This window comes from Chiloscyllium plagiosum, unplaced genomic scaffold (genome assembly GCF_037043375.1).
Source record: "Chiloscyllium plagiosum isolate Xiang-an unplaced genomic scaffold, Cpla_swu_hap1 HiC_scaffold_27, whole genome shotgun sequence".
Lineage (NCBI taxonomy): Eukaryota > Metazoa > Chordata > Chondrichthyes > Orectolobiformes > Hemiscylliidae > Chiloscyllium > Chiloscyllium plagiosum.
Window position 1 is genome coordinate 7537157 of NW_028270165.1, and position 21744 is coordinate 7558900.

The 21744-nt window shown below is 45.5% G+C and overlaps 1 protein-coding gene across 1 annotated transcript in view; it reads left to right on the forward strand.

Moving 5' to 3' along the window:
- The window catches only part of LOC148142994 (uncharacterized), a 120482-nt gene that overhangs the window by 52102 nt on the left and 46636 nt on the right, over window positions 1-21744 (forward strand). The window lies entirely within an intron of this gene.

The following is a 21744-nucleotide window of genomic DNA, read 5'->3' on the forward strand; positions in this document are numbered from 1 at the left end:
AAGGGATGTGCCACATTCAAAGGGATATCTTCATATGTAAAGTGACGCAGTTATATCTAAATGAATCTACATTTCGAAGAGACGTTGCCCTATTTATAAGTAGAGACAATAGGTGTGCATTCTGTCTGTGTCCCAATGTTGAGTCAGACTGACATTTTTCTTAGAAAAGCTCTGCATTTAAATTACATTCTTGAGAAGGTAATTTATAGATTCGGGTGGTAGGTTAGGGAGGATTGGCCGTGCTAAGTTACCCATAGTGACCAGGGATGTACAGGTTAGGGTGGCTTGGCCATGGGAAATACGCAGTAAGGGGTTGAGTATAGGTGGGATACTGTTCAGAGGGCCAGAGAGGAATCGATGGGCTGAATGGCCCGCTTCCACATTGTCGGAATTCGATGACCCTCCCCACCAAAGGAGCATTTTATCTGCATCTATCCTGTCAAGCCCCTTTCAGAATTCTACCGGTTTCAATAAAGGTATACAGCACAGAAACAGACACTTCGGTCCAATTCGTCCATGCCGACCAGGATTCCAAACTAAACCAGTCCCACTTGCCTGCATTTGGCCCATATCCCTCTAACCTTTCCATTCACGTACCCATCCAAATGCTGTTTCAATGTTGTCACTGTACCTGCATCTACCACATCCTCAGCAAGTTAATTCCACGTGGAAATCACCCTCTTTCAAAATGTTGCCCCTCCGGTTCCTTTTAAATCTCTCTCCTCACATTAAAAAAAATGCCCCCTAGTTTTGAGCTCGCCGACGCTAAGCAAGAGCCCTTTGTTATTCACCTTACCTCCAATCCTCATGATTTTATCAATCTCAATGAGGTCACCCCCCCCCCAACTTCCTGTGCTCCAGTGAATAAAGTCCCAGCCTCTCCTTATAACCTCAAACCCTCCAGTCCTTACAACATCCTGGTAAATCTTTATTAAACCCTCTCTAATAGTATTCTTCCTATTACAGGGCCAACAGAACTGTACTGAGTACTCAAAAAGTGTTACATATTAATGAACCAAAGCCCACACCCATTCTAAGAGATGAAGACTATCTAAGTTTGTTCAATATATTCTATCAGTTGCATGACACTGATGTTTTGATATAAGTTCTGTGTCTTATGATGCTGTTCCATGAGGCTTATGTGTTGATGAAGCAAGATGGAACAGATGAGGCGATGGAGAATTACAAATCACGTAGGAAGGATTTAAAGAGAGAGTTAAGAAGAGCAAAGAGGACAGGAGCAGCCTTTAGCAAATAGAATACAGGAAATCGCTCAAGCTTTCTATAGATATGTGAGGAATAAAAGGATGATTAGGGTAGGAATAGGGCCAGTCAAAGACAGAAGTGAGAAGTTGAGCATGGACCCTGTATCGGTGTTCACTCAGGAAAAGAATGAGTTACGAGATATTAGACTCGAAAGGATCGAGGTTAGTTACACACAGGTGTTATCAATTTGAGAAGGAGTGAAAGTAGACAAGTCCCCTGGGCTGGATGGGATTTATCCGAGGATTCTCTGGGAAGCTAGGGAGGAGATAGCAGAGCCTTTGGCTTTGATATTTGAGTCGTTATTGTCTACGGGTTTAGTACCCGAGGACTGGAGGATTGCAAATATTGTGCCCTTGTTCAAGTAGGGCAGCAGAGATGACCCAGGTAATTATAGACCAGTGAGCCTTACATCTATTGTAGAAAAGATTTTGGAAAGGATTATAAGAGAAGATTTAAAATCATCTAGTAAGCAACAATTTGATTTCAGATAATCAACATGGTTTCGTGGAGGGCAGGTCACGTCTCACAAATCTCATTGAGTTCTTTGAGAAGGTGACCAAGCATGTAGATGAGGGTAGGGCAGTTGATGTGGTATACTTGGACTTCAGTAAAGCCTTTGATAAGGTTCCACATGGTAGGCTGATGGAGAAAATGCAGAGGCATTGAATTGAGGGTGATTTAGCAGTTTGGATTAGAAACTGGAAGAAGGCAGCGAGTGGTGGTTGATGGAAAATATTCAGTCTGGAGTCAGATTACTAGTTTTGGGACCACTGCTGTTTGTCATTTTTATAACTGACTTAGACACAGGCATAGGTGGATGGATTAGTAAATTTGCAGACGACACTAAAGTCGGTGGAGTACTGGACAGTTTGGAAGAATGTTACAGGTTGCAGGGGGAAATTTGGATAAACTGCAGAATTGGGCCGAGAGGTGGCAAATGGAGTTCAATGCAGCTAAATGCGAGGTGATGCACTTTGGGAAGAATAATAGGATGGCAGAGAACTTGGTCAATGTAAAGATTCTTGGTAGTGTGGATGTGCAGAGGGATCTTGGAGTCCATGTGCGTAGATCCCTGAAAGTTGCCACCCAGGTGGATAGTGCTGTGAAGAAGGCATACGGTGTGTTAGGTTTCATTGGTAGAGGGATTGAGTTCCGGAACCGCAATATCATGCTGCAACTATACAAAACGCTGGTGCGGCCACACTTGGAATATTGTGTATAGTTCTGGTCCCCATATTTCAGGAAGGATGTGGGAAGCATTGGATACGGTGCAGAGGAGATTTACCAGGATGTTGCCTGGTCTGGAGGGAAGGTGGTATGAGGAAAGGCTGAGAGACTTGGGCCTTTTCTCATTGGAAAGGCAGCGGCTAAGGGGGGATTTGATAGAGACATACAAGATGATCAGAGGATTAGATAGGGTAGACAGAGAAAGAAGTTTTCCTAGGATGATCACGTCAGCGTGTACGAGGGGGCATAACTACAAATTGAGGGGGGATAGCTTTAAGACAGATGTCAGAGACAAGTTCTTTACACAGAGTGGTAAGGGAGCGGAATGCCCTACCTGCTAAGGTAGTCAACTCAGCCACATTAGGGAGATTTAAACAATCCTTACATAAGTGCATGGATGATTTTGGGATAGTGTAGGGGGACGAGAATAGTTCACAGGTCGACGCAACATCGAGGGCCGAAGGGCCTGTTCTGTGCTGGATTGTTCTATGTTCTTTGTTCTAAACTTAGTGCAGGAGGCTGAAAGAAATGAGCAGTTTTAAAACAAAAAGTTCTTGGAGCTCAAAGCTTTCAATGAGAGTCTGAGCCCGGTGGTAAGTTCAGGTAAACTTTATTGCAACCCAACTTTGTTACAGCTTCAGATCCCCCCAGCAAAAAGGCAGAGAAAAAAGTAGTTGTTTTTGACCAGCTCAAGGTCAAAGTGCACACACCACACCTCCCCTTGTCCGACCCCCCCCCTCACTGTCTTTACTATTGGCCAGCAGCAAGTTGTCCCTTTGTAATTGGATCCTTGGTAAAGCCGTAACCTGGAGGAAGTATTGCCTCACTCAGCAATTTCAACCCATACCTTGTCTCCAAGTAAGTTTCTCCCCACTCCTTTGCCAGGAAGGGGCAGTGTAGAGTCAACCAGACTGCTGTGGGTCTGGAGTCACGTGTAGGCCAGACCGGGTAAAGGATGCAGCTGGAACGACTGAGTGAATCCTTTCCCACAATGGCGGTTCCCTTCCCTAACAAGGGAGAGTGTGAATCAGATGGGGGCTTTCTCCCCCGCACCACCCCCTCCCTGAAACGGTCTCATCGTTAGATTCCCAACTCCACATTTCTGACCGAATACCAATTCTGCCATCTGTCGGGGGGGGATTCAAACCCGAAGTCCCTGGAACTGGGTTGATAGTCCAATCGATAATGGCACTCAGCCATCACTCCTTCAATCCCCCTGCGATGGCACGTGAACTCGCTGGTGGCTCCGCAGGTGGGAGGAGCGGGTGAAGCCCTTGCCGCACTGAGAGCAAGTGAACGGCCTCTCCCCGGTGTGGATCCGCTGGTGGGTCACCAGGTTGGAGGAATCACTAAAGGCCTTGCCACACTCGGGGCAGCTGAAGGGTCTCTCCCCGGTGTGGATCCGCTGGTGGCTCCGCAGGTTGGAGGAGCAGGTGAAGCCCTTCCCGCACTGAGAGCAGGTGAACGGCCTCTCCCCCGTGTGGAGACGCTGGTGGATCAGCAGAGTGGAGGAATTGCTGAATACCTTCCGGCACAGAGCAGGCAAAGGGCCTCTCCTCAGTGTGGATCCGCTGGTGCCTCATCAGGGAGGAGATGTCGGTATAGGCCTTCCCGCATTCAGGGCAGCTGAAGGGCCTCTCCCCCGTGTGGACGCGCCGGTGGCTCCGCAGGGTGGAGGAATAACTGAAGGCCTTCCCACACTCAGGGCAGCTGAAGGGCCTTTCCCCTGTGTGGATCTGCTGGTGCCTCATCAGGGAGGAGACATCGGTGAAGGCCTTCCCACACTCTGGGCAGCTGAAGGGCCTCTCCCCTGTGTGGATCCGCTGGTGCCTCAGCAGGGCGGAGACGTCGGTAAAGGCCTTCCCGCACTCAGGGCAGCTGAAGGGCCTCTCTCCTGTGTGGACATGCTGGTGGCTCAGCAGGGTGGAGGAATACCTGAAGCCCTTCCCACACTCTGGGCAGCTGAAGGGCCTTTCCCCAGTGTGATCCTACTGGTGGGCCAACAGGTGGGAGGAATGTCTGAAGGCCTTCCCGCAGTCGGTGCAAGGGAATGGCCTCTCCCCGGTGTGACTGCGCCGATGAGTCTCCAGGGCAGACGGGACACGGAAACCTTTTCCACAGTCGCCACACTTCCACGGTTTCTCCATGGGGTGGGATTCCTCAGGTTTCTCCATGGCCACAGCTTCAGCTGCACACAAACACGTGTAGAGCCGCTCCGTGCCGTGAAATCCCCTTTCCAGGCCGTATAACAGTTTCAGGCTCCACACACAGTGTGCGGCAACAGTGGGGTCTCTCGTCCAGTCCCACTGATGCTGAAAACGTCCTCAAACAGGAACCAAAAAGCGTTGATCCCTCTCACAGAAATCACAGTCAAAAATCGTTGCGGTCCCGATGGATTGAGTGACTGTCAGACATTGACATCAAAGTGAGGACTGCAGACGCTGGACAGTCAGTCGAAAAGCAGAGGAGGTCAGGCAGCATTCGAGGAGCAGGAGCGTCAATGTTTCGAGCGTAAGCCCTTCATTTGTTGATTTTGAAACTTCAGTCTTCAGATTTTCAAATACTCTGCAAAAAGGGATTACAAAAGGGATCATCAGTGCAGGGTAGAAATTCAGAAAAAGCAATTCTACTTTCTGTGGAATATTCTTTTGTTATTCCACAAAATTGAAAGCACCATCCCACTCTCTCTCTCCCTCTGCTCTAACTAATTCCCCTGAAGGTGCTGATTCAGGATCTTACAGGGGCAGAAAAAGCAAAAACATCAAGACTGACATCTCTCTGAATTTTGGATACCTCCACCTGAAAGTTAATATCTTTCACAACACTGGGATCCTGCTGAGAGTGAGCAGGTCTGATTTTGGGAAGCAAAAAAAAGTGTCAATTCAGGGTAAACCTGCAATGCAGCTTCTTGAGGAAGGACCAGACACGAAATGGTTAACGACCCCAGGAAGGTGGGAGCAAAATGAGACATCAAGGCATTAACACCGACACACTTCAGTCAAACTCTTCTCCTGCTTCCAGTCAGGAGAAAGTGAGGACTGCAGATGCTGGAGATCAGAGCTGAAAATGTGTTGCTGGAAAAGCGCAGAAGGGCTCATGCCCGAAACGTCAATTCTCCTGCTCCTTGGATGCTGCCTGACCTGCTGCGCTTTTCCAACAACACATTTTCAGCTGCTTCCAGTCAGGGCAAAACATGCTCTGAAAGTTCAGCCTTGGAATGGCCCCTTCCAGGTTTTACTTCCCACCCATATGGTGGTCACAGTCGCAGGGCGCTCAGCTTGGGTCCAACTGCACCATTGTCAATTGATTGACCGCACCAATCAAAAGTGGGGGAAAAGGAGGAGAGAATCCTGGAATCCCAACAAAAGGAGTGGACCCTGTCCAGTTGGGTTTTTGAATCTTGCTGTTGTTCAAATGTTAATCTTATTACAGATACTTGAACTATGAGGAGGGACATGTGGGGGATCGCTATCTTCTCACCTTTCTGATCACGTACAACATCCTGATGGGGAAAGCCACTAAGCATTGATGTGATTAGGAATGATCAGAGATTATCCACCACCTATGCCGAGGAGATGTCGTCCAGTGCACCGGACCAGACGCCTTTGACGTGTGGAACGTGATGAAGATTGATTATTGCAATGGACTCTTACATCAGAAAGACTAGATGGTCCATCTGGACAGTAGAAATCAGTGGGAGTTATGTCTTTTTGATTTTACCTGCAGATGAAAGCCTAGTGAGGATAAAAGTGATCAACCCCGTTATTATGGTAAATATTTTAAGGGCACCCAGGAACACCATCACTTTTTGTAGGACGGACCGACTCGAGAAAAGGGAAGCCTGATAGGCGAAACTCCTCAATCCACAAACAACTTATTTATACAGGCCCACAGAACGCTCTTCACCCCAGAGGCAATAGTATGTTACTCCTCTCTATCGGGAGATGACTTACTTGCCCCGTCGCCAGTCCCCGATTCCATTCTATTCATCAGACTCCCTACTGCCGACCCTCCGCAGAGAAATACAGTATCACTTTCCAACACCATATGAGCCTCGTGCTACCTGTTTGCTGACATCTTTTCACTCTACTGCATGGTCATATGAGAATTGCTTTAATGGAACCGGCTATGGGTGTGCAATTGTTCATGTTCCACATAACATCACCTGCCTACTTGAGACCTGTCACGCCCACTCGTGCAAGACAAAAGGAGCCTTATACCTCCTGCCCATATACAAAGATGGCTTGCGTTCCACCGGCTGGGGAACAACAGGCCTTATGCGTCATAAGTAACTATACCCATCTCCATGTACACACCCAGAACGGAACAATTCCCTTGTGCATTTATAGGTCTTTTCTCATTTCAGAATGTGATACTGTCACCACGACCATGTGCAATAGAGTTAAGGGTGAGCATAATGGGAACAGAATTCTGAGGACCATTGTCTACCAGATGTACAGCACAGAAATAGTCCCTTCGGTCCAACTCATCCATGCCGATCAGATATCCTCAATCACTAGTCCCATTTGACAGCACTTGGCCCATATCCCTCTAAACCCTTTCTATTCATATACCCAGCGAGATGCCTTTTAAATGCTGGAATTGTACCAGCCTCCACCACTTCCTCTGGCAGCTCATTCCTTACATGCGCCGCCCTCTGAATACAAGAGTAGCCCCTTAGGGCCCTTTTAAATCTCCCCCCAACCCTAAACCTATTACCCTCTAGTTCTGGACTCCCCCATTCCAGGGAAACACCTTGTCTATTTATCCTGTCCATGCCACTCATGATTTTATAGAAATCTGTAGGGTCTCCCCTCAGCCTTTGGTACTCAAGGGAAAACAGCCCCATCCTGATCAGCTCAAACCCTGACAACATCCTTGCCAATCTTTTCTTAACCCTTTCAAGTTTCACAACATCCATGACTCTATGACATCCTTCCTACAGCAGAGAGACCAGTACTGCACACAATATTCCAAATGTGGCCTAACCAATGTCCTGTACAGCTGCAACATAATCTCCCAAATCCTGTACTCAGACGATTGGGAAAGTTTTCAAAGCCACAAAAGACAACCGGAAAAACATTGAGGTATTAACACCCGGCGGGGGGGGGGGGGGAGTGGAGAAGGGAAAGGAAGCCAAAAGTGCTGGAGCCAAGGCAGAGGAAGAACAGAGGATGCACAGCCGGCTTGAAGCTGCATTTGCTGTACTTATACCTGTTGCATTTACTTGTGGAAATCGGGTGCATTTTGAAAAGGAAAACAGAAAAGATATCTACTCCTCCCAATCTCTGTCCTCCTCACCTGGTAACTAACTCCCATACCTGAGTTGACAGGGTCTGCTCCCGCCCTGGATTCACTCCCGTTGCTACAAGTGAACAGATTTTCCCGCCCCAGGATTAGCCCAGACGGAGGGATTTTCATTCATTCAGTGTCACTTCCGCGTTGTGACGTCAAGAAAGCAGCGGATGGGCGGGGCCACGCCGGGCGTACGCACTGCGCCTGCGCTGTCCTGCACCGTTTGCAAATATCCCTTCGCTTCAGAGAATCCCCACAGTGTGGGAGCAGGCCACTCGGCCCAACGAGTCCACACCGACCCTCTGAAGGGGAACCCACCCAGACCCATTCCCCTACCGCTCTACATTACCCTGACAAATACACCTAACCTGCACATCCCTGGGCACTATGGCCAATCCCAATCAAGGCCAGTGAGCAATGTAGTGATGTGGGAAATGAACATCACAGAATGATGGAGACAAGGAGAGTAAATGTACCAGCAATTAAAACTGGATTGCAAAGATCATAAAAAATGTAAACCGAAAACAGTGTGTCTGCATGTGTGCTGCACTGTTACAAAAGTGAATGAATTGACTGCACACATTGAAGAGGATAATTATGATCTGAGACTCCTTACAGAGACATAGCTTCAGGATGACAAGGATTGGATCTTGAATATCGACGGGGTAGTCAAACGGGAAGCTAGGTGAAGGTAGAGGGTTGGCATTGCAAATCAAAACACTGATCACAGTAATCCGGTGTCAGGTTGGATTTCAGGTCCTGGTTTCTCTGTCCTCTGTTGATCTCCCTGTTCCCACAGAGTAAGATGTTGATCTGTTCTCAGCTCTGCTGAAGTTTTGATTCCCCAACACTCCCCCCCCCAACCCCTTTACACCTTCCAGAACAATACAACATTCAGTCAATCGAAACCCAATCCACTATCTCCCAGCCTGACAACCGACCAGACACAGAGCGTACCAGGGAATCAAACAAGAAAAGTGAAACAAAAAAATAAAAATAAATAGGTGCTCATGCTTAATGTTTGTCAATAGGAAGTAAACCAGAAATAGGGGTCTCCCAGGATTCTGATAGTGCCCTATTTGAGGAATTCTCTTTGCTTTATATCTAACTATTAGTACCCAGCTATGACTTACAACAATATTTATGCCAACAGAAATAAAGCATCTGTTACCAAATAGACAGAGATACACAGCACGGAAATAAACTTTTTAGCTGTAAGCACACACAAGTCCATGGGGGTGAATTTGCATTTGCAGAATTACATTTTCAGATAAATTCTATTTTGCTCAAAAATGCACAATCTGCAAGCTGTCAGAACGTTGTATTTTATAAATTCCTACTTTAGAAACAGAACTAGTCAGATTCAAGGTGGGGATAAAGACAGACTCTGACTTTTAACGCATTGTCTGAGCTGAGATTGGATTCAATTCCCTACAGTACGGAAACAGGCCCAACAGGTCCACACCAACCCTCCAAACAATAACCCACCAGGCCCCATTCCCCATATTTACCCCTGACCAATGCATGTAACACACTGGGCAATTTAAGCATGGCCAATTCACCTAACCTGCATATTTTTGGATTGTGGGAGGAAACCAGAGCACCTGGAGAAATCTCATGCAGACACGGGGAGAATGTGCAAACTCCACACAGACTGTGGCCAGTGGCTGGAATTGAACCTGGGTCCCAAGTGCTGTGAGGCAGAATTAAGAACCACTGAGCCACAATGCCGCCCAGATGTTGTTACCTTTTGTTATAAAACCTTGTGTTATCGAGATTTACTTATGAATGATAGTTGCAACCCACTGTAAAAGATGAAAGAGGTAACAATCCAGGTTTGTTCAATATATCATTTCAGTGGCAGGACACTTTAATCTTCTTCCATAAATTCTCTGCCTTATGACCTTATACTCCACAACCACCTGACGATGGAGCAGTGCTCCGAAAGCTAGTACTTCCAAATAAACCCATTGGGCTATAATCTGGTGTTGTGATGTTTAACTTTGTCCAGGTTAGGGTGGATTGACCATGTTAAATTACCCAGTGTTCAGTGTTGCGTAATTTCGGTTGGATTGGCTGTGCTAAATTACCCATGGTGTCCAGGTAGGTGCAGGTTAGAGTGGATTCGCTATGCTAAATTAGCCACAGTGCTCAGTGATGTGCAGATGAGGTGGGTTAGCTATGGGAAATAGTTTCACAGTAATAAAAGCAGGAGTCAGCCATTTTGCCCATCTAGCCTGCCCCATTCTTCATTGGGATCATGGCCGATCTATCCATCGTCTCAGCTCCTCCTCGCAGCATTGCCCCAAATACCCTTAATTCCCCAACCATGCGAAAACCCATTTTGAATATACTTAATGAAGAGAATTCCATAGATTCACTACACTCCAGGAAAAGCAGTAGTCCTCACTTTCCCCTCATCTCTGTCCTAAATCTACTCCCCTTAGTCTTGAGGTCTGGTCTCACCCACCAGCAGCAATGACTGGATAGGGTACGGCTTCATCCCCACAGTGCAATGAATTCCCACTTTCCACCAAAATCCGGGATGTACTCACTCACTTAGTCGCTATCTCACAAATGCAAGATTTCATTGTAACTTCTTCTGCTCCCAGTAAGGACAAAACATCTTTGAAAGCTGCTCTGAAAGTCCAGTCTTCACAACCACACTTCTGCTTTCGCCAAAGATGATTAGTGTCATACAGCACAGAAACAGACCCTTTGGTCCAATTCATCTGATCAGATTTCCAAAACTAATCTAGTCTCATTTGTCTGCATATGGCCCATATCCCTCTGAACCCTTCCTATTCATATTCCCATCCAGATGCTTTTTAAAATGTTGTAATTGTACCAGCCACAACCACTCCCTCTGGCAGCTCGTTCCATACATGCATCACTCTCTGCGTGAAGTTGCCCCTCAGATCCCTTTGAAATCATTCCCCTCTCACCTCAAACAGGGTAGGACTCCCCTACCCTGGGGAAAACACCTTGGGTCTTCACCATATCCATGCCTCTTACAAACGTCTATGAGGTCACCCCTCAGATTCTGATGCTTCAGGTGAAGATCTAAAATTTGAATTTAGGTTATTGTCAGACGCAACAAGTATATGCAGATTTTTACTAACCACAAAATGGCTTTTCAATTTAAAACAATACAACAAAATCGCTGAGAATAATGATTGAACTCTGAACTTGGCCTGTTGTTTTGCAGAATTAAGCTAAAATCCAAAGATAAGAGGACAATGGAGTCTACTTAAAATGAACACTGACACATTAATTGACCATTCGAACAAACCTTGAGCTGCTACCATGCATGATGATTTACGTAATTAAGACTCCTTTCCCAGGAAATATCATTGGATTAGCCTGCTGTAAATCATGTCACCTTATTATATTTGATTGGTATTTTCTTGTAATTAAGGCTGTACTGTGTCTTAAAAAAACTTAAATAAATAATGTGTAATTTTTGAATGTACTTGCACAACTTCACCATGGAACACAGCTTTAACCGCTGTGTTGCTGGACAGAATTGTGTCAAGATGCCTTATTAAACTGATAACCTTGCTTTGTACAGACGCATTCCATTGATTCTTTAGACTGATCTCGAACCAAAAGGCTCCTTAAGAGGGGTCTAGATCTTCACTCTGGATAAGTTAGTCTGGCCAATTAACCCTAACCTGCACATTCCTGGGCACTAGAGGTAATTTAGCATGACCAATCCATTCCTGGACACTATGTGTAATTTAGCACAACCAATTCACACAAACCTGCCCCTCCCTAGACACAGTGAGCACTTTAGCATGGTCAATCCACCCTAACCTGTACAAAGTTAAAAAAAAACACACACCCAGGTTATCGTCCAACAGGTTTATTTGGAATGACCAGCATTTGGAGTGCTGCTCCTTCATCAGGTGGTTGTGGAGAATAACATCATAAGGCATAGAATTTATAGAAAAACAGTAGTGTCCTGCCACTGAAATGATATATTGAACAAACCTGGATTGTTAAGCCTTTCATATTTCAGAATGGGTTGCAGGTATCATTAATATGTAAATCCCAGAACTTCCTGTAAGACACTTTCTTGAGATAACTTAAGGTTTTATAACAAAAGGTGTCATCTCAACTTAGACAATGCATTAAAGGTGTGAGGTTTGAGTCTGTCTGTATCCCAATCTTGAATCAGACTGGTTGTATTTCCTAAAGTGGAATTTACAAAATATTACTGGATTGACTGCCTGCGTGAACTGCCGAGTCTCATCCACCAGCTGAAATAACTGGATAAGGTAGGGCTTCATCCCCATAGTGCAATGAATTCCCATTTTTTGCCAAAATCGCAGATGTACTCCCTTTACTCAATTGCTATCTCACAAATGCAAGATTTCATTGTATTCTTCTGCTCCCAGTAAGGGCAAAACATCTTCGAAAGCTGCTCTGAAAGTCTAGTCTTCACAACCACACTTCTGCTTTCATCAAAGACGATTAAGAGCCATACAGCATGGAAACAGACCCTGAGGCCCAACTTGTCCATGATGACCAGATATCCAAAATTAATCTAGTCCTGTTTGCCAGCATGTGACCCACACAGTTTCAAACCGTCCGAATTCATGTACCCAGCCAGATGCATTTTAAATATAATTGTACCAGCCTCCACCAATTCCTCTGGCAGCTCGTTCCACGCATGCACAACTGTCTATGTGAAAAAGTTGTCCTTCACGTCTCTTTTAAATCATTCCCCTCTCACCTCAAACATATGTCCTCTAGCTTTGGAGTCCCCTACTCTAGGGAAATTCCTGATGAAGGGCTTTTGCCCGAAACGTCGATTTTCCTGCTTCTTGGATGCTGCCTGACCTGCTGTGCTTTTCCAGCACGACTCTGATCTAACCTCTGGTTTCCAGCATCTGCAGTCCTCCATTTTGCCTAGGTCGAACCCTCTACCTGTCTACATCTATCCCCACTTCACCAACCAGCACACCCTTTATCTGCATCGCCCCCTAAACCCATCCCCCTGCATCGCCCCCTAAACCCATCCCCAATCCTGAAGAAGGGTTACACCTGAAACGTTGACTTCTCCACCTCCTGATACTGCCTGGCTTGCTGTGTTCTTCCAGCCACCTACCTGTGTATTTTGCCAATAGAGACACAGACCTGGCGCAACGTTTCCAGAGTCTGTCCGCATCCCGACTCACTCTCTTTCCTTTTAGTTGCTGCAAGTCAACAACTGAATCCCAGAATGAAAAAATAAATGGAAAAGGTGGCAAGAGAAGAGTGCCGTACTCATAGATAATGGACAGAGGAAGGAATGTGCAGTCTGGGATGAAGCTCAATGTTCATTCAGACACGAGCAGCAGCTTCAGAACCTCATGGTCCAACTTCTGCATTCAGACAATGGGGTGCCTCTCATTGGCAGGAGGACAAATGTCCTTCCGGTCCTCCTGTGCTCCCGATTGGTCAATCAAAAGAAGGTCCCGCGCCTCTTTTGCCAATAGTGATTAGCATGAGCACTATTTTTTGCTGACAACAGCGAGCATGCGTAGTGCGTTGCTGACACTGGCAAACATGCGCAGTATGCTCTTTGTGGCTGCTGCTCTTATTGACAGATTTTAAATGTCCAAATGCCAACAGGGATAAAAGGGGTGGAGCCTCAATTTCTTTCCCCTGTGGTTCGACATTTTATTGCTTCTGCATTTTGTCTGGTTACTCCACTTTTGTATGTCTTTTGCCCTTGTTGAGAGAGAGTGTGCCCCAGTGAGCTGTCTATGGGATGGAGCTGTAACCAGTTACACAGACTGAAGTAACATTATAGTATTCGCAGCAGGGAGTAACTGCACACATTTCCTGAGTGTGATCACAGTTTCAATTGTTCATCAGAATCCGGGAGCCAAAAGGACACCAGAACGACAGAGAAGTCGTGGAAATGCGGGGAGTGTGCGAACGGATTCCATTCCCTGTCGGTACATGAGATTTATCAGCTCAGTCGCAGTTGGGAGAGGCAGTTCTTCAAAACATTATTACAACATTATTTCCCATTGACAAAAACACATTCACGCTGCCTGAACTTATACAAGTGCCCCGTCATCACATCTTTAATCATAGCTTTGAACATTTTCCCTATGGCATATGTTAAGGTAAATTGTCTGCAGTTTCCTGTTCTCGGTCTGCCTTTTTGAAGAAAGGAGTTTTCCAATCTACAGAAACCTTCCCTGAAACTAATAAGGTTTGGAAAATTAAAACCAATGCATTAACTATATCACTAGCTAATTTTTCTTTAAGGGTCTAGAATGAAATCCTTTGGACCCCTGGGACTTGTGAGCTTGTAGTTCCAACAGTTTACTCAGTACAACTTCCCTGGTAATTGTAATTGTCTTCAGTTCCTCCTTCCCTTTCAGTTCCTGATTTCCAGCTAGTTCTAGGGTGTTACTTGTATCCTCTCTACTGAAGACAGATTCAAGCTCTTTTCAATTCATCTGCCATCTCTTTATCCTCCGTTATTGAATCCCCAGACTCATTTTTTACAGAACCAACACTTAGCTTTTCTTTAAAAAGTTAACAAAGTGACAAAACTTTCCTTCCTGTTTTTATATTTTTGGCTAACTTTCTAACTCTAATTGCTGTGCTCCTGCCTCCATTATTTCTGATATTTGCCCCAGCTCTTACCTCTCGCATCAACCTGACTGCATATTCTATAGAACTGACCTTGGTTAAGTGTTGCAAAACACACAAGGGCAAATTTTTCATCTCCAGAAAGTCTTAGTACTGAACACGATAACATTCACTTTGAAATATTGTTCGTTCAAGCTTCACAAGCACACCCTCCAGATTCAAAATCCCACAATGACACCCAGTTCTGTTATGATCTTTAATTTTGAAGAGAAATTTGAATATTCAGTGTTTAACCGGAAGAACTGTTCACGAAATTTTCACATTTTTAAACAAAAAAAATCAACTGGATTAATTTAGCAGAACAGCATGTATGACCTTAAATTGTAAATCTAGTTTTGTTTTGAGTGACGGAGCAGATCCACACCAGATGAGGATCTAATACGTAGATTTAGGCTGTTGTCAGGAGCTTTTATTAAACACAAAATGGCATCTCAATATAAAGTAATATAAAACATGTCTTCAGACTGCAAATTAACACTGTGTTTAAAATGGCTAAAAGCTGCATTTCTGCATTCCTGAGCTAACTGAATCACAGATTAAGCAAACAATGCCTTCTTCATAGTATGGATCTAATTAAGCTAGATAGGACATTACTGACCATCCTAGCTAACCTTGAAGCACAGGTATGAGGAGATAATGCATGTGAAACAACATTGTTTCCCAGGAAATATCATTGGGTTAATCTGTTGTCCATTATGTAATTTTATTGGATTTACTCTGTAATTAAGACTGTACTGTCTCTTAAGAAACATATGAAAATTGATATTTTATTCCAACTTAATCACGCAGTTTCTCCAAGGAACACAGAATCTTTTAATATCTGTCTTGCTGGACAAATCTTTGCCCGGCCATTACAAATTAAAGCGTGAAACCTTGCTGAAGCTTGCTGTTGATTTGACCAATCTCAGAACTGAGAGAGCCCTGCTGGGGGTTGAGATCTTCAACTCTCACTGTGCTTTTGGTGTGACCCATGATTACAGAGACTTGTGGGAACATAGAGGATTTGTAACCCCCACGGGGCAGATGAATAGTAATGCTGTTTTGTCCAATCAATATGGCAGCTATCAAGATGTTCAGCTCATGCTGAGGCAATGGATACAGTCTCCAAAGGAATGAGCAGATGGATGCTGCTGCCAAGCAGGCACCCTGACACCCCAAACCTTTGGTCCCATTGGGTCCCCAGCAAAACCCGAATAGAGACAATATGGAGACAGGTATGCCAGGCCTGGGTAAGGGACTGAAATCACAGGGGAGGCCCCCTACTGAGCAGCACAAACTATGGCCTCAAATAGGGTACTCCCTCGATACTCAAACCGAAATGTGGGTGACCTCTGATGGATTGGTTTGTGTTCCTTCTTTGCTGCTGCCTTTTTCAATTGATTATGTGCATTATTGTACACATGTGGGCAAGGAGGGAATGGTTAATACTGTATTACAAACCTGGTGTCACCCAGATTTCCAGAAAGCAGCTAGGAAAAGAGCTGAAGCATGTTTAATTTGTAAACAAACAAGATGCATGGTTTAAGAGGGATGCCCTGAGGTTGTTAACCACCTCCTTGCCTGGTCAGCCTTTTTACTTGTCTACAACTTGTTTTTAGAGTCATAGAGATGTACAGCATGGAAACAGACCCTTTGGTCCAACCCGTCCATGCCGACCAGATATCCCAATCCAATCTAGTCCCACCTGCCAGCACCTGGCCCATATCCTTCCAAACCCTTCCTATTCATATACCCATCCAAATGCCTCTTAAATGTTGCAATTGTACCAGCCTCCACCATATTCTCTGGCAGCTCTTTTCATACACGTACCACTCTCTGCATGAAAATGTTGCCCCTTGGGTCTCTTTTATATCTTTCCCCTCTCACCCTAAACCTATGCCCTCGAGTTCTGGACTCCCCGACCCCAGGGAAAAGACTTGGTCTATTTATACTATCCATGCCCCTCATAATTTTGTAAACCATTATAAGGTCACCCCTCAGCCTCTGACGCTCCAGGGAAAACAGCCCCAGTCTGTTCAGTGTCTCCCTGTACCTCAGATCCTCCAACCCTGGCAACATCCTTGTAAATCTTTTCTGAACCCTTTCAAGTTTCACAATATCTTTCTGATAGGAAGGAGACCAGAATTGCACGCAATATTCCAACAGTGGCCTAACCAATGTCCTGTACAGCCGTAACATGACCTCCCAACTTCTGTACTCAATACTCTGACCAATAAAGAAAAGCATACCAAATGCCTTCTTCACTATCCTATCTACCTACAACTCCACTTTCAAGGAGCTATGAACCTGCACTCCAAGGTCTCTTTGTTCAGCAAGACTCCCTAGGACCTTACTATTAAGTAAATAAGTCCTGTTAAGGTTGCTTTCCCAAAATGCAGCACTTCACATTTATCTGAATTAAACTTCATCTGTCCTTTCTCAGCCCATCGGGTCCAGACCCTGTTGTAATCTGAGGTAACCCTCTTTGCTGTCCACTACATCTCCAATTTTGGTGGCATCTGCAAATTTACTAACTGTACCTCTTATGCTCGCATCCAAATCATTTATGTAAATGACAAAACGTAGAGGGCCCAGTACCGATCCTTGCGGCACTCCACTGGTCACAGGCCTCCAGTCTGAAAAATAACCCTCCACCACCACCCTCTGTCTTCTACCTTTGAGCCCGTTCTGTAACCAAATGGCTAGTTCTACCTGTATTCCGTGAGATCTAACCTTGCTAATCAGTGTCCCATGGGGAACCTTTGTTTAATGCCTTACTGAAGTCTATATAGATCACATCTACTGCTCTGCCCTCATCTATCCTCTTTGTTACTTCTTCAGAAAAACTCAATCAAGTTTGTGAGACATGATTTCCCATGCACAAAGTCATGTTGACTATCCCTAATCAGTCCTTGCCTTTCCAAATACATGTACATCCTGTCCCTCAGGACTCCCTCCAACAACTTGCCCACCAATGACATCAGGCTTACTGGTCTATCACCCTTCTTAAACAATAGAACCATGTTAGCCAAGCTCCAGTCTTCCGGCACCTCACCTGTGACTATTGATGATAATATCTCAGCAACAGGCCCAGCAATCACTTCTCTAGCTTCCCACGGAGTTCTAGGCTACAGCGGATCAGGTCCTGGGGATTTATCCACCTTTTCGTTTCAAGACATCCAACACTTCCTCTTCTGTATTTTAGGGTGTAGGTTAGGGTGGATTAGCCATGGGAAATATGGAGATAGGTGTTAGGTATGGGTGGGATGCTCTTCAGAGGGCCAGTGTGTAATAAATGGGCTGAATGGCCTGCTTCCACATTGTTGGGATTCTATGACCCTCCCCACAAAGGAGCATTTTATTGGCATTCTACTGGTTTCAATAAGATCATTTCTGGTTCATAGAGGTAGACAGCACAGAAACAGACCCTTCGGTCCAACCCGTCCATGCCGACCAGGATTCCCAAAATAACTAGTCCCACTTACTTACATTTGGCCCATATCCCTCTAAACCTTTCTATTCATGTACCCATCTGAATTTCGCTTAAATGTTGTAACTGTACCTGCATCTACCACTTCCTCAGCAAGTTCATTCCATATGCAAACCACCCTGAACCAAAACATTGTCCCTCAGGCTCCTTTTAAATTTCTCTCCCCTCACTTTTAAAAAGATGCCTCCTAGTTTTGAGCACCTCTACACTAAGGAAGAGCCCTTTGCTATTCACCTTACCTCCACTCCTCATGGTTTTATAAATCTCAATGACATCATCACTCAACCTCTTGCACTTCAGTGAAAAGTGTCCCAGTCTCTCCTTATAACTCAAACTCTCCAGTCCTTACAACATCTGGTAAATCTTTATTAAACCCTCTCTAATAGTATTCTTCCTATTACAGGGCCACCAGAACTGTACTCAGTACTCTGAAAGTGGCCTCACCAACATCCTGTACAACCTCAACATGATGTCCCAACCCCTATACTCAATGGTGTGAACAATGAAGGCAAGTGTGCTAAACGCCTTCTTAACCACCCTGTCTCCCAGTGATGCAGCTATGCACCTGAATCCTCCCATGTCTGTGTTCTCCAACAAGGCTCAAGGCCCTACCATCACCTGTATAGGTCCACCCTTCCTTGTTTCAGCAAAATGCAACCCCCTGCTTTTATTCATACTTCTCTCATACATATACACACACATACACCCCCCAACACTCTCACAGGCTTATACTCATATTATACTTATACCAAGCATGCACACAAACTCACATGCACACACACAAATAACTCCAAGAAGTGAATTTGAATTGGCAGAATTATTTGCAGGTACATTCTATTTTGCTCAAAGAAGTGCAGAAACTGCAGGCAGTCAATCCATGTAATATTTTATAAATTCCTACTTTGGAACTAGAACCAGTCTGATCCAAGATTGGGGTGTGACAGGCTCGAACCTCACACCTTTAATGCATTGTCTGAGCTGTAAGCATTTTTTAAAATAAAACCTTAAGTCATCTCAAGAACGTAACTTAAAAGATGTTCTGGGATTTACAGATTAATGAACCAAAACCCGCAACCCATTCTCAAAGATGGAAGACTGAACAGCAATCTAGGTTTGTTCAGTATATCCTATCAGTTGCATGACACTGTGAGCTTTTGCTATCAATTCTGTGTCTTTTGATCCGGCTCCACAGCTACCCGATGAAGCAGCAGCGCTCCGAAAGCTAGTGCTTCCAAATAAACCTGTTGGACTATAACCTGGTGTTGTGCGATTTTTCACTTTACCCAGGCCAAGTCCACCACCGGCTCCTCCACATCGTTTCCACTGAACACAGCCCACACCTCCCGATGCTGCCAGTAAACTTTACAATGCCAATGAAATGATGCACTCTACAATCCTGAAAAACTTACAATTTCTAATGATACTGGCTCCTCATTCACTGCTCCATCTGATAGACAACATTGGAAGCTTAGTGCAGGAGGCTGAAAGAAATGAGCAGCTTTAAAACAAAACCTCTTGGAGCTCAAAGCTTTCAATGAGAGTCTGAGCCCGGCGGTAAGTTCAGATAACTTTTATTGCAACCCAACTTTGTTACAGCTTCAGATCCCCCTGCAAAAAGGCAGAGAAAAAGTTGCTGCTTTTTAAACAGCTCAAGGTCAAAGTACATACATTTCCCCCCCCCACCACCTCACATTCTTTATTATTGGTTAGCACCCAGTCGTCCCTTTGTAATTGGATCCTTGGTACAGCTGTAACCCGGAGGAAGTGTTGCCTCACTCAATAATTTCAATCCATACTCTGTCTCCAAGTAAGTTTCTCCCCTCTCATTTGCCAAGTGAGGAGGGGTGGGGCAGTGTAGAGTCAACCACACTGCTGTGAACCTGGAGTCATGTGTAGGCCAGACCAGGTAAAGGATGCAACTTGGCCATCACTGTTTCAATTCCCCTACAGGTGAACTCGCTGGTGCCTCCGCAGGGCGGAGGAGCAGGTGTAAGCCTTCCTGCACTGACAGCAGGTGAATGGCCTCTCACCTGTGTGGACCCGCCGGTGGGTCAGCAGGGTGGAGGAATTGTTGAAGGCCTTCCCACACACGGGGAAGGGAACGGCCTCTCCCCGGTGTGGCTGCGCCGATGAGAGTCCACGGTAGATGGGAAACAGAAGCTTTTCCCGCAGTCATCACACTTCCATAGTTTCTCCAAAAGGTGGGATTCCTCGCGTTTCTCCATGGCCGACGCATCAGTTACACGCAAACATGCATACAGCCCCTCCATGCCGTCAATTCCTCTTTCCAGGCTGTATAGCGGTTACACGCTCCACACTCAGTGCGCTGTAGGGTCTCTCATCCAGTCCCACTGATGCTGAAAACGTACCCAAACAGGAACCAAAAAGCTTTGCTCCTTCTCGCAGTATTACAGTTGAAAATTGTTGTGGTCCGAATGTCTGTCAGACATTGATGTCAAAGTGAGGACTGCAGACGCTGGAGAGTCAGTGTCGAAATGTGTGGCATTGGAAACTCACAGCAAGTCAGGCAGCATCCGAGGAGCAGGAGAGTCAATGTTTCAGGCATAAACCCTTCAGCTGTTGACTTTGAATCTTCTGACTTCAGATTTTCAAATACTCTGCAAAAAGAGATTACAAAAGCCATCACTATCAGTGCAGGGTAGAAATTCAGAACAAGCAATTCTACTTTCTGTGGAATATTCTTTTGTTGTTCCACAAAATTGAAAGCACCACCCACTCTCTCTCCCCCTCTGTTCTCACTCCGCTCTAACTAATTCCCCGAAGGTGCTGATTCAGGATCTTACAGGGGCAGAAAAGCAAAAACATCAAGACTGACATCTCTCTGAATTTTGGATAACTCCACCCGAAAGTTAATATCTTTCACAACACTGGGATCCTGCTGAGAGTGAGCAGGTCTGATTTTGGGAAGTAAACAAAAAGTGTCAATTCAGGGTGAACCTGCAACGCAGCTTCTTGAGGAAGGACCAGACGCAAAATGGTCAATGACCCCGGGAAGGTGGGAGCAAACGGAGACATCAAGGCATTAACACCGACACACTTCAGTCAAACTCTTCTGCTCCCAGTCAGGGCAAAACATGCTCTGAAAGTCCAGCCTTCACAACCACACTTCTGCTTTCACCAAGGACATTTAGAGTCACACAGCACGGAAACAGACTCATTGGCCCAATCTGCCCGAGCTGCCCAGATTTCCTAAATTAATCTAGTCACGTTTGCCATCACTTGGCCCCTATATGGGCCGGGTGCTGACAGCTGGGACTAAATTGGGTTGGCTATCTTGTCAGCAAGGACGAGTTGGACTGAAGGGTCTGTTTCTGTGCTGTACATCTCTATGACTCCAGTCACATTTGCCATCACTTGGCCCCGATCCACTGAACCCTTTGTATTCATACACCCATCCAGATGCCTTTTAACTGTTGGAATTCTAGCAGTCCCCACAACTTCCTCTGGCAGCTCATTCCATAAAAGCACCACCCTTTTCATGAAAAAGTTGCCACTGAGGTCTCTTTTCCATTTCCCCACTGCCCTCACCCTGAACCTATGACCCTCCAGTTTGGGACTTTCCCATCCCAAGGGAAAGACCTTGTCTATTTACCCTATCCATACCCCTCATGATTTTATAAAAGTTTCAGACTCTGGCGCGATGGGGAAAACAGCCCCACCCCATCCTTCTGTCCCTCCTCACCCGGGCAATTAAGACACATACCTGAGTTTGCAGAGTCTGCTGCCTCCTTGGATTCACTCCAGTTGCCACAAGTGAACAGATTCCGCCCCCCCAGGACGAAGAATTGCCGAGAGGGAGGGAGTTTCAT